This window comes from Solanum tuberosum, unplaced genomic scaffold (genome assembly GCF_000226075.1).
Source record: "Solanum tuberosum cultivar DM 1-3 516 R44 unplaced genomic scaffold, SolTub_3.0 scf00530, whole genome shotgun sequence".
NCBI classification, from domain to species: Eukaryota; Viridiplantae; Streptophyta; class Magnoliopsida; order Solanales; family Solanaceae; genus Solanum; species Solanum tuberosum.
In genome coordinates this window covers 54,748-68,473 of record NW_006239448.1, presented here as the reverse complement: position 1 = coordinate 68,473, position 13,726 = coordinate 54,748, and the positions used below count along the sequence as shown (strand labels likewise).

The 13,726-nt window shown below is 33.7% G+C and overlaps 1 long non-coding RNA gene across 2 annotated transcripts; it reads right to left on the bottom strand.

Moving 5' to 3' along the window:
• Positions 1-10,907: 10,907 nt before the first annotated feature.
• Positions 10,908-13,726, bottom strand: LOC107058494 (uncharacterized). 2 transcript variants are annotated; one of them, XR_001472072.1, is made up of 7 exons: positions 13,595-13,726; positions 13,436-13,487; positions 12,763-12,923; positions 12,439-12,513; positions 12,279-12,354; positions 11,796-11,886; positions 10,908-11,149 (listed from the first exon to the last, which is right to left on the bottom strand). It is a non-coding gene; the product is annotated as an uncharacterized lncRNA (long non-coding RNA). The 2 variants fall into 2 exon arrangements; XR_001472071.1 differs by lacking the exon at positions 13,595-13,726 and having other exon boundaries at positions 13,436-13,588.

The following is a 13,726-nucleotide window of genomic DNA, read 5'->3' as shown; positions in this document are numbered from 1 at the left end:
CGGATAGCTTGGGGGGGTGGGGGGAGCTCACTTCACTTCTTTTCTTTAAGTCACTTTCCAGGAGGGAAAGTAGTAAATAAAGAGCACCATCACCTTACTTAAAAAGGGCTTATACGAAATAGCACCGATTCCCCGAGAAGACAATCCGCTTTCCTAAAATTCTTACTTTATTGCTCTAGCTCTTGAATCATATGACACTGAAATTGGATAGGTTCATATTAGGCCTGGTTATGGAAACTCTTTAAACATAGGAAATTCCAACTTAAACAGGAATTGGTTTGGAACTATATGTAAGGGCACTCTTATCCACTAGCTGGAAAGGAAAAACTGGATTGACTTTTCTAACTCCTTTTAAAAGAGACTGTTTTCAAATTCACTTGCCCTAGAACCTCCTTTTTTAATATTGATCTAGAATAAGTTATTCCTAGTTTTTTTTTATTCCTAGCCATAGAAATGAAACTAATCTCGAGATCCAGAAACCTATTTATACGTCTAGCCTTAAGCAAAAGAAATCTCGTTAGCCCTACCATAAAAAAACTATTACCTCGACTTGGATTGAAAGGAAGAACTTAGGACTTTGGGACTTACCCTAGGACTCCAACCCAAGCTTTCCAATTGAAACTCAAGGAGATGAAACTAAACAGGCTTAGACACTTCCCTCTTTCAAGGGGACTAGAGAGAATGCAACTACTGAGACAACAACTCAAACTAAATCCCGAGAGAATAAAATATTAGTAAGGTAAGGTCTATATACTGTAAGACAGAAGACATGAAAGGAAGAGCACTCCTACTTATTGTTCGGAGTAATCCTAGACACACCTTAGACACCGGATCCTCGGTAGGACTCTTATTTGATAGGCATTAGGGGATTGGGTTTCACTCGCATGCCCAGCCGTGCTGCTTAAATCAGTCTACTATCCTAAGTTTCTTTCTCTGAATGAATTAAGTTCTTCTACAGGACCGGGATCATTATGTTGAGTCACTCTAAGAGTAGAATTAGCAGCTCACCTCACGTTTTAAGTACTAAATGAGGAATAACATGAAGACGAACCTGAACATTCTCCTGCTCTATAGAGCCCTCTGGAGCTAGAGTTGGGTTGTGGTTGACGTTCTTCTCCTTTCGAGTGAATTGAATTTCTTCGGCTAGGATGCCTTTGATTAAATGGAAGGATGGATGTCTGCTTTTAGCGACTTCGTTCAATCATTCCTTATTTACTTGTTCTCTATGGCTTGAGAGTTAATCGCACGAGAGAATAAATAAGAAATTGAAAAGAGGATCATTGGACCTCAGAGCAAAGAAAGCCTTAGATTTTTGCTTATTTCGTGGTATGGACCAAAACAAAGGTTCTGCTGCTATCGACACCTACCCGATTAACCAAAAGTATAATCGATCGAGACCGAATCTTATGAAATTGTGGAATTCCATTCAAATAGAAAGCTTTTTGGTCAATTCTAGGCCAACCGTGAGTTGTAGGAAAAGATAGTAGTGAACCAGAAGAAATACCCATAGTTGAATAGAAGGGGATGTTGAAAAGAAGATGGTATGTAATACTCTTATCAGAACGAACATTATACTCTTTAGGGCAGAAACATACTCAAGGAACGCAAAGCTAACCCTCAGAATTGAATATTGCCTTAGCTCAAATGTTGTTTACTCGGATATTTCTTATCAAAGCAAGGGTTTCGTTTCAGGAGAAATCAAATCAGAAGTTATTTTCCTCAAGGAGGATCAAAATAAATCAATCTCGATTTATTTCTTTTAGCTCCAAGGGAAGAAAATTGCGTTTGACATTGTTAATGGAATGACTCATCGAGACTAGTTTATCAGCCACTTTGTTGGCTTCTCTGAAACAATGATCAGTCTGAATATTATATCTACAGACTATCTTGCTAATTTTTTCAACTGATTCTCTAATCCTCCTTTTGCTCCAAGCCATAAGAAAATCCTTAATCTTTATCAAAGAACTAAATCACTTGATCAACAAGAAATTAACGACAACAACCTTATCGGGGTTGTTCAATTTGAAGAATGATATAATAAAATTGTGTTGTGATGATAAGAACACGATGCTTATCACCACGATCAATACATGCACAACACATTTTAGCAATGTTGAGGCTAGGGAGATTACCATGCCCCAGTTCTTTTGCAATAAAACATGAAAACAAACTAATTGAATCCAATTGTCATATCCTTCGGATTCCACTAGAGAGAAATTAGCATATTTTAAAGATAAATTACATACTAATTAACTTGATATATATAACAAGAGAAAGAAATGATAAAATACTTCATTATTCAACAATATTTCTTTATTTTGTATACTCTTTCAAAAACTTTCACATTTAGTAATATAATGTTATTTGACATGCAAACAGATATGGTTCATTCTGTCCTTTGCACATCACACGATGGCTCAGGTTCGTGCTACAGTTAGTTGGGCAGCGCCAAAAGTGCCGGCGTGGGGCTTCGCCTTATTGATCGGCCTTTTTGTAGTTTTATTTGTCTTGATAGTCATAGTCATTTGCTTTTGTTATTTTGATTTTTGTCGACCATGGATGTCGAGAGCTCCTGATCGTGAGATACATGATGCTCCTGTAGTTGTAGCTACACCTCCTGTAGTTGTGGAGACCCAAGAGGCTCCTATAGAGGAGAGACATCCAGTAGACCCGGATGATATTATCAGGGATTTTTCCTGATTTTATCGTCCGAGGATATAGGGGGGATTGTAGTATATGTTTAGAGGGGAGATACCATACGAGTTCCCCCATGTGGGCACATGTATCATCACGAGTGCATCCGTACATGGATGTTGACTGGTGCTATTGAGTGCCCATTGTGTCGTCAGGACTATTATAGTTTAGATATTTATGATAGATTATTAGTCGTACATTTTATGTTAGTTTGATTTTCATGTATCAGATATTATTAGATTTGAGTGATTTGATTTTTAAATGTTAACTTTCGTTTTAAATGTAACTAAATTGTATTGTATATTAAATGCAACTAAGAGGTGCTTTCATTTTAAATGTCACGTCCCTAAAAGAAAATGGAATAGACATACACGTACTTCACGATCCAATTGATGAGGTTGACTCGGAGAATTTTTGGGTTTGAAATGCAAAGGGAGGTGAGGGAGTCCATTGGAATCATCCATGATCACATGTAGCAAAAACAATAAAAATCACATAACAACCTTTTCACTTGAAGCTAAATAAAGGAAATATCCTGATGATTTGAAATTGCTAAGTCGCAACAAGAATAAATTTCATGCAAAGAATCAGCACCTAGATATTCAAAATGAGAAGGAAAAAAATGCATAGTGCATAAGTTAATGATCATGACTAAGTTTTCCTAATTACGGTCACTTAAAGGGCAAGCCAACTATCAGTAAAAATCCAAAGGGAAAAAATATGAATCAACAAATGTTCAGTGACTAATATCATGCTCAAGTAGTAAAAGTTAGTTAAGTTTAAGCTACTATTCGAGAAAATTCGCTATGAACACTATAAATGATCAATAAGTATTATTGGCTAGAACCAACGACCTTTAAGAACAAGCATCAAAATACCAACCATATAAATAAAATTTAAACATACATGGCAATCAATTAAATGGATGAGCTACTAATCCCAAACATAGTCGAAAAGTATACTAGAGGTATGAACAAAAGAATGTAAAAATCAACACGAAGCATAAGATTCAACGCAGCGGGTGACTAAAAACCAAGATAAGATCAACTCAAACTTCAGCACAATAACAACTCTTATACGAGAAAATCACAAACATCTATCGTACCAATACCTACTCTTTAAATGCCAAAATAGAGACAAAACTGATCAAATGGAGATTCACATACTTAAAAACGGAATCAAACTTATAAAAGAAAAAAATGAATTGCTAAACAAACTAATCCGCTAACTATAACATCAAATTAATCAATACATCCAGAATATACAAGAATTTAAACATTTTCCAAATTGAAAGAATTTGAATTCCAAATTTAAAATTTTTTAGGAGATCAGGTTGAGCTGTTTAGAATCGTACCAAATTCCCAACGGAGAGGTCTTTGTATCGGTGTATTGTTCTTGTAAAAATTCTATGTTTTGGGCTTGTTGTTTGGTTTGGGCTTGTATTGTATGTAATGTTGACTGAAAATTGGAAAAAAAAGGGCAGATGTTGGGTCTTAAAATTGATTTAGGATGAGGTAAGAATTGGTTAGAATTGTATTTACGAAACGGCCAATTGAGATTAAGAACTTAATCAAATTGAATTTAAATAAGATGAACTAATACTAATTAATTAGCAGGCTTCTTAATTTTAACAAAATAGCATAATTAACTCAAAATATAAATTATAATTAAACTAAACTAATTAATATATCTTTTTAGCTGATTTTCGAATATTTATAAAATATAGTAATTATGTATACATATATTATTTTTAAAAAATTATAAAAATGGCAAAATATTACTTAAAATAACTTGAAAATATTTTGAATCTTATGTGGATGGTCAAAATTGGGCGTCAAGAACAATTAAGCATTTTCATAACTTTCAACATGTGATCATGACCTCGTGTGGATTTATGAAGTGGTGAGACGTGTTAATTAGCGTTTGATCATAAATTTTTGAAGTATTTTCTTTAAAAAAAATTCTTTAAATGTTGACTAACTTTTTAGGGAAAAAAATGATTAAATAAAAGAGAGGTTCATAAGGAATTAAATTTAACACTTAAAAGTGCTTTTGAAAGAGTAAACTTTTGTAAGAAATGACTAAATAAAGAAAGTATTTGGAATGAAGGGTGTATGTATATGTGTTTATATCTGTTAATCATGATAAAGAGGTTCAAACTTCAAATGTTGCTTGTTTTAGGTTACTAGTTCAAATTCCATATTTGGCTAAAATGTGAATCAGACGGACATGTTAAGAGAGTTTAAATAAGTTAGCAGATTTGATTAAGGAAAAATGTGAACATTTAATGCATTAAGGGTAGATATAACTGAATAAAAATAATAAATATGCTGACAATAAATAACGATAACAAATATAACTTATTTATGAAAATATTATTAGGTTAAACATGACCTTTTCCGATAGGAATATTGTACATTAAATTCAAATGCGTAAACGAACTTAGTAACTTTTATTTAGGAAAATTACAATGACAAAACGAGTTCATAAAAGAATTATTTTTAACTATTTTCAGTTATTTCATTCAATAATATAATTGTTGTAGAATCTTACTACCCGATCTCTCATTTTCCCCTTCCTCTTTTAACGTGTTTCTAAAATTACCTACTCCTATTAATTAAGTCAAAAACTATCTTTGTGAAAGAATAGTAGAAAAAAAAAGAAAAAATTAAAATTTGTACTGAAAGGTATTTATATACTGTATCATATCATAAACGTATTGGTAAAAAAATGACCCTTTTCCGTTTTCTCCTAGGACCACCCTACCTTTTTCTGCTTTTTGATATTTTTCGAATAACCTGCTAGAAAAGTTGAAACAAATTACAAAATATCTTATAAAAATCCCAGCTGTTTTCGGTAATCTTTTGGTGTTAGCACTTATTTTAATTTGGAATACTCACCCATCACCATTCCATTTACTTTGACCATTATAATTTTGATAACTTTCTTAAGAAATAATTTATTATATTAATTATTCTTTAAAGGTAAATTATTTTAGTAAGCGGAGATCTCTATCTGCCTATATATACTCTCATTAGTAAGAAAAAGATCCTTTAAATTTCTATACATCACTCAAATTTGCATGATGAATCTCGATACCCCGTCTCAGCCCCTGCCGTCCCCCGCCGCATTCCCTTCCGCCTTGCCGCCGTCCGCACCGCCGCCGCGGATGTAGGCCGTCAAGGTGGATTGCTTCTCATCTTCCTGAGCAGCATTGCAGTTCTCGTACTGATAGTAATGGCTGGTTTATTTGTCTGCCTCCTTTACGCTATGAAGTTCTTCAAATAAATAGTTTAGCCTGGCTATTTAATTTTATCGTGTTTTTTTTTTTGTTGGTTTGGCTGGATGTGGTGTAACTATGAAAGTTAATGAAAATATATATCCCTTGGGTTTGCAATTTTTTGTACAACGAGCAGCTATGGTTAGGAGGAACACTAGCAAATATTGTTACTTACAAATTTTTTTACCAAAATAGGTCATTATGTAAATCAATTCATCAAAATAATATATTTTTTTAATTTTTTACAAAACTAGTATAAACATACTTCGTAGTAATGTTTTAGGGTATATTTTATTAAAAAAAATTAAGTTGTGTGAAATATTGTGGCTAACGGCGTTAAATCAAGAAACGTAACTTTGAGCTAGTAACGTTTTTGTCTAATACGCTACTCTAAAGTACGTTTTACGCCTAAAATGTAACGTTTATTAAGAATTCACAGGCCGTCGAATTAGAATCAAATCTTGCAAATTACTGACCTAAAATGTTAGTGGTAACGTTTTATACCTTAAACCTTACTCATAGTAAAACAATCAAATATTCTAACACTAGCTCAATGTTATAGGATGCCGAATTATTGGATTTATACATTGCAATTGCGAGGAAGGTTGCATTAGTGGTAAACAAATTTACTTTTTCCTTTCCATTTTTAGTGTAGCACCATGACATTTTGATATATATGTATCTTAGACTATTCAAAAGAAGCAACAAAATGCTACCTACCTGAATTGACACAAGAACCAGATCACCAGGGTAACGTTGTCAGCTTATTTGGAACACATTGACAACTTAATTGTGTATTTCAAAAAGCAAAACTTAGTTCTTGGTCCAATTAATTAACAAGGTACCAAAGCCAAACTCTTTATTATGTTTTCAATTGACTCCTTAGACATTTATAGTGTGTGATCAAAGACGATATAGAAGACAAATAAGGGAATTTCAGATAATACAAGACATTGCTTTGTTGATTACAAATATGAGTCGGGTGAAAAAAAGAAGATTACAAATATGAGTCTAGAGATTATACCAATAATTTGGTATTGTACATGAGCTGGACTGGAGCTGCTGAACGGGTTTCAATGTTTGTGCTTAATGTGTTGAGCTCAAGTTCATAAGCTTGTGACATGTGATAGAATGTTGCATTTGAGGTGAAGACCGATTTCCTCGAGTCCTTGAGCCCAACCACCTCTGTCTAAAGAAGACAAAAATACGAAAGTAAGAAAAATATTGAAAAAGAATTAGACCCCCCAATAGTTACTATACAATAAAATCTAGTGACACTGAGGTAAGATTAACTTAAATGAAAGCTTTAATACTCACATTGCTTGGAGCATGTGAGTATATGTCATTCTCGATTCTACGAGAAAGAGTTCATTATCCTTTCCCACAACAGTTCTGGCACAAGCAATTGACACCCTCTATGCGACAGCTCCAACTACTCCTTCATGCATGCTACAAAAAATATTCACCTGACACAGACTATATGAATCCTCACTGACCATGTTTCTTCGTTTAAATTTATCTCATGCCATCATATAAAGTAAATGAAAAGTAAAAAATGCTCGAAGAGTAGAAGTTCTCTCTATTTTCTATTAGCATAAGAATCTCTTAAAGGCTAAAAGACTCCTGGAAAACTTTAAGAAACTATTTTCAATTGAACTAGTCACTGACCATGTGCATATTTTGAAGTCTACTAGGCACCACAAAAAATGATCTAGTTTCACTTCACTTTCACCTAATCATGATATTCTCCTATAGTTTAGCTATAAAATTTTGTTCTGAACATTATATCTTTCATATATCAAGCTAATCTCTTAGAAAACTGAACATGTATTTATGAATTGTCTGAATATAGATATGATAGCTGCAGCCCCATCAAAAATCACTTCACCTCCCTTATATGTTCCCAGGCCATCATATAAAGTAATTTGTATCAGCTATATGAATCCTCACTGACCAACAGTTCTCAATTTAAATTTATCTCAGGCCATCATATAAAGTAAATGAAAAATAAAAGATACTAGAAGTTCTCTCTATTTTCTATTGGCATCAGAAACATTGTACAATGTACTGTGAAACTTCAGATTAAGCCTCTCACCAAAGATTAGCACATTTAATTCACTGCTCTCAAGTTCCTAGTTTTAGTACTAACCTGCAAATTGTAATACTGGATACTGAAGCAATATCTGAAACCTCTCCATTATAGTTCTTGGCCTTGCCGGGGGAGTTCTTGGCCTCAGTTTTTGTTACTATTTGCTTTGACAAATGATTTGTCAATCTCTTATGGTCCTCGTTGACTCATTATGTTATAAACACCAATTCAGCTGAAGTTGCACATACGCCTAGTCGAGTCAGCAGCCAGGTCAATATTCCTCAAGTAACAGAAAGCGTGAGACACAGCACAAGAGTGAGAAAGCACCAACAAAGTTAACAGATTTCGTTTGGCATCCAAGTAATGGAACGCGTGAAGTGTGAAACAAGAAATTAGGAGAGTTGGCACTATATATAAATACCCAGTAGCATAAGCATTGGATTAGGCTTGTTCTATGTGAAAGTTCTGGGTCCCCTCATCCCCATTCTATCTGTCGTTCTCATCTCCTTCTTGTAGCTTTTAATTTCCCTACACTTCATTATCAGTAATATTTCCTTTGTAATAGACAGTTAGCAATACAATTACCATTTGGTGACATTGAGTTCATTCTACATTACCAAGTATTGGATCACCATTCACAGGTAAGCCATACTACACTTCTACATCTTGCCAGGTGATTGTTGCCTCTCCCGTCCTAACGTAAAACGTATGAGTCTCAAGACACCATCTCTCTACTAGTGAAGTGATCAAGCTACGATCAACAATAGGCCGATTTGATCTATAAATACCATATAATCCTGATAATTAGTCACTTCTAAGACTCGCGGATGGATGTGATATTTCCTTTCGAGGTCCCAAAACTTTCCATCACACCTCCTCGTATTGAAAATCGTATTAACACTTTCATCCCATATATCTCAAACCTATGGGTAAGTTGTTAGGCTAATACAGATGGTTCAAGTAGACTGGAATCCAGTTGATATGCACTATAACCAGCCATATAAGTACCTATAAAAATGAAACACACATATTTTCACTTTCTTTCATCTTTTTAAAAAATAAATAAAAATAATAGAAACAAGAAACAGTGATTAGCTAGCTAGTAGAGGCAGATTGCAAGGTCAGCCTCATAGTTATAGTTTTCCCTTCCATTTTCCTGTAAACATTTTTTTTTTTCATTGTTTCTCTTTGCATCACATGTATGAATCCTCTAAATGAAAACACACATACAAAAATCCAAATTGCTTGACTGGATCTTTTTAGCATTATTCTACATAAACAAAAATGATATAAATACGAGAATATAGAAATACTAAAATCCAAGCATTCCTTCTACTATTTTATAAGAAAAAAAAACATACCTCAAACACAGAAAAAATAACTTGGTTCCAAGCTTTTCGAAAGATTTATAGCTTTAATTTGTCGTGAAACTCATTAAAACAAGAAAACCCCAAAATTGATTTTGAAGTATAAGAGCTACCGTACTCTTCGGGGTGGCCCAGTGGTTTGGGCTTGGGACTTCCATGTTGGAGGTCTCAAGTTCGAAACCTCTTGCCAGTGAAAGCAAGGGGTTTGCTTCTGGGTCGAGCTCGTCGAACCGGACTTGGCTAGTGCGGGTTACCTCTCCTATGTGATTTGCGAGCTATTACATAGGAGTGGGAGTTTTATCCTGTGCGCACCCAAATATAGCGACTGCGGGTTTTTCTTGTCATAAAAAAATAATATAAGAGCTACCGTTTATCCACGAAATGGGTTTTGATCCATTCTTTGTCTTCCTGTGTTTTTGTTCTTTGACACCTTCTCTTCATCCACAAATTATCGACGATGATTGGGAATGGAGTTGTGAGGGCTGGAAAATTTTTGAATCAGGGAAAGAGTTTTACAGCAGTGGTTTGAAAGGGTTTTACATCAGTAGGTTTGAAAGGTAATGGATATTGAAGGTAATAAAAATAAACGATACCGTTTGGTTGAGAGATGTGGGCCCCTATTACGTTTTAATCTAAAATCGTTACTGGCAGTAACGTATATTCACTTAACGCTGTTTTATTTTTTTTTAAAATATGCCCTAAAATTGTGAAGTACGTTTATACTAATTTTGTAAAGATTTTTAAAAACGTATTATTTTGGTGAATTGGTTTAAATAGTGATTTATTTTGGTAAAAAATTCCTTATAATGCATTATGATATGAACAAAGAATTTTTGACCAAACTAAGCTATTATTTAAACCAATTCACCAAAATAATAAGTTTTTAATTTTTTTTTACAAAACTAATATAAACGTATTTCTCAGTAACGTTTTAGGGTATTTTTATTTTAACAATTCAATGGACAAAAAGGCGACGTTAAATGAAAAAACTGTGACTAACGTTTTAAAGTTAATAAACGTCAGTAACGTTTTAGGTGTAAAACGTTACTCACAATAACAAGATTGGTGTACACGATTTTTTTATCGAACTATTGAACGGATTTAGCAATGTATCTACTTAATGCGTTGACCTTAACTATAATCACCTCTGTCTAAGGAAAATAAAAATATGAAAGTAAAAAAAATATAAAGAATGAGACCTCCTAATGGTTATTATACTATAAAATTTGCAAATTGTATGAATCCTCACTAACCAAATAGGCCATCATATAACGTAATTTGTATAAACTTTATATCATTAGCTGATTAGAGGTGGAAGTATAACCCCCATCTTAGCAAAATTGCTTTCCATAACCATTGGAAAAACACAAACCATGCCTCAAACAAAATAGACAATTGGAAATGCTCAGATTGCTAATACTTCAAACAACTCGAAATGTTAGAGACTATACAATTAGTAATACTATTAAATACCACTTTCACAAACTTGAAGAGTATAAGTTTAACTTCACAATTCAAATTTAAATACCATTACTAATAGAGTACTAAAAACCACTATTCACAAACTTTGAAGGAATCACAACGTAATTACAAAAGGACGAGATAGTATTTTGAGAATATACGCCTAGCGACCACTTTGTAGCTCTCAAACAAGTATGACATGTGCTCGTATTCAAACAAAGTCGTGTTAGCTTTTTGCGTTGCCTCAATAGCTCATTTCTGCATAAATTAGGAGTTAATAGAGAATTCTTGTCAAATAATACATACCCAAACATTATAAATAATGATATGACAATGTTTTTTTCTAAGCCAACTGAACACAATGTTGATTTTTAACTAGTTCTAAAACTACTTGCACAATGTCAATTTTTTGGGATGTGTTCTAAAAGCTTTTTTGGCATATTAACAGAAGACAGGTCAGTTACACTTGCGTTAATGCAGCAAATATACACCCTTCATAAAATATATGTGACTATATGAATCCTCACTAACTATGTTTCTCTATATAAATTTACCAGGTAAAACCAGAGGGAGCAAGCTCTATTTGATATAGTCCTCAAGGACCTTTTTTGCAACCATAGCAGGAAAGATTAGATTCAGCCATTGTTTGTAATAAAATTTTCAAGGCACAATCTCAGCTGAAAATAGTTATCAGTTGTTCTTTAATATGCAGAACCAAGCAATTAAAATGAAAAACACAGTACAAAGTTCATAGCCATAGAACTAGGGCAGCTACTAAGCATATAAGCTGAAACCTTTCAAGAATAAACATATCCCAGTATTTGTCAATTGTGTTCCATATGAAAAGGGAATAAAGCCAACACAAAGGGTTGTGACTACACCAAAATTTCAAGAACTTACTGACCTTCAAAAGGGCCATAAAATATGCTCTGTTCATTGTAGCTCAGATGAAGGGCAACCAATGCAGGTACTTTGTCAAAATCATAAATTCCATCCTACATAAAACACCCTCCACAGATTAAATAAGACCCCAATTTCAATTCCTTGGGCTACAAATATTCACCTAGCACAAGCTATATGAATCCTCACTGATCATGTTTCTTCCGACCATCAAAAAATCTACCACAACCAATTATAGTAATTAATACACATGTCCCTAGTCCATCATATGAAGAAATTTGTATCAGCTATGAATCCTCACTGACCAACGTTTCAGGCCATCATATAAAGTAAATGAAAAATAAAGACGCTAGAAGTTCTCTCTATTTTCTATTGGCATCAGAATCATTGTACAATGTAATGTGAAACTTCAGTTTCAGCCTGTCAACAAACTTAGCACATTTAGTTCACTACTCTAAAGTTTCAAGTTATAGTTAAGCTTAGATACCTGAAACCTCTCAATTACACTTCTTTGTTTCTCTTTGCTTGTTTCTTTTTGCCATGCTAGTAAAGATAGTGACTCCCTGACAAGCAAGGGTAATTTTCAATTATTCAACTAAAACGAGGAGCATTTATGTCAAAAAATAATATAAAGATGTTAAAAGTACCAGTCCCACAACGCTTGGGAAAAATCATACGCTTCTCCTTCACTGATGGTTCACCACATTCGCCTGCATTCTCCACTTCATCGTTGGAATCATCCAATTCATTACTTTCTATATTAATGTTGGAGTCCTCTAAATTATAAACAACATCAAGGGTCTCAATGGACATTGGTAGTCCAGGTGATGAACTAAAGTTAGGGGCATTCTCAAAATGTTGAAGCAGAGAACCACCAAATAAATTCTCAAGTCACAAAAGACTTGGATTCCTTAATATTTGTGACGTCGTGTATGGAACAGTATCAGTATTTGTTGGTTGATATGTCATACCTGATGTCCCGGGAGTGAATTCCTGAGTTTGACCCCTTGAAATGGAACCAATATCACAAGTTGTGTGATCATCTTCCGAGGCTGATTCGTCCATTTCAATAGGCGTTCATCCTTTCTCAACAACACGAGCCCTTCTACCAGCAATACCACCTTTTCCTCGCCTACGAACATAGGATGTAAATGATCAGCATGTACCTCATTTCTCCTCAAAAGATAAATCACAAACACACAGAATTTAATACATATCATTGTTTAATATGCCGTTGAATTAAGATAGTTTACCTGTGAGGCAATTAACCTTTTGGACGAAAATGTTATAGTATATACTTGTTTTAGATTGAGATAATGTTAGTAATAAGCAATGGCATTATAGACTAGCCTAGCAAAGCATCTGATAACTAATCTAAGTTGAGTTTTGATTTTTAAAATATTGAGTTTGTTCTTGGGTTACTGTTGATTGAGTCGAGTTGATTCTTTCCAATTTGGCATTTTTCAATGTTCACTTTACAACATACATGAATCTTCTAAATAAGAACACGGCATACAAGAATCTAAGATATTAGATTGAATCTATTCAGAAGTATTCTACAAAACAAAAACGATATAAATATGAGAAGATAGAGATTCTTAAATCCAAACATTTCTTCTACTATTTTATAAGGAAAAAACATACCTCAAGCAAAGAAAAAATACTCTATTCCAACCTATATGATATTGCTTGTCATCTGAAAAAAATATAAAATCACAATATAATGATTGATCCACCACTGTACTAAAAATATAAAATCACAAAAGGTGGAAACCATTCCATTGCTGAGTACCAAAAAATCACCTGCAAACAAAAGAATGATTGATCCACCACTATACTAAGCCCTCTAGTAACAGCAAGAATTGAAAATGGAGTTGTAAGGGATAGAAATTTCTTGAATAGCTAGTAAGGGTTTTACTGTTTTAGGTAAATGGA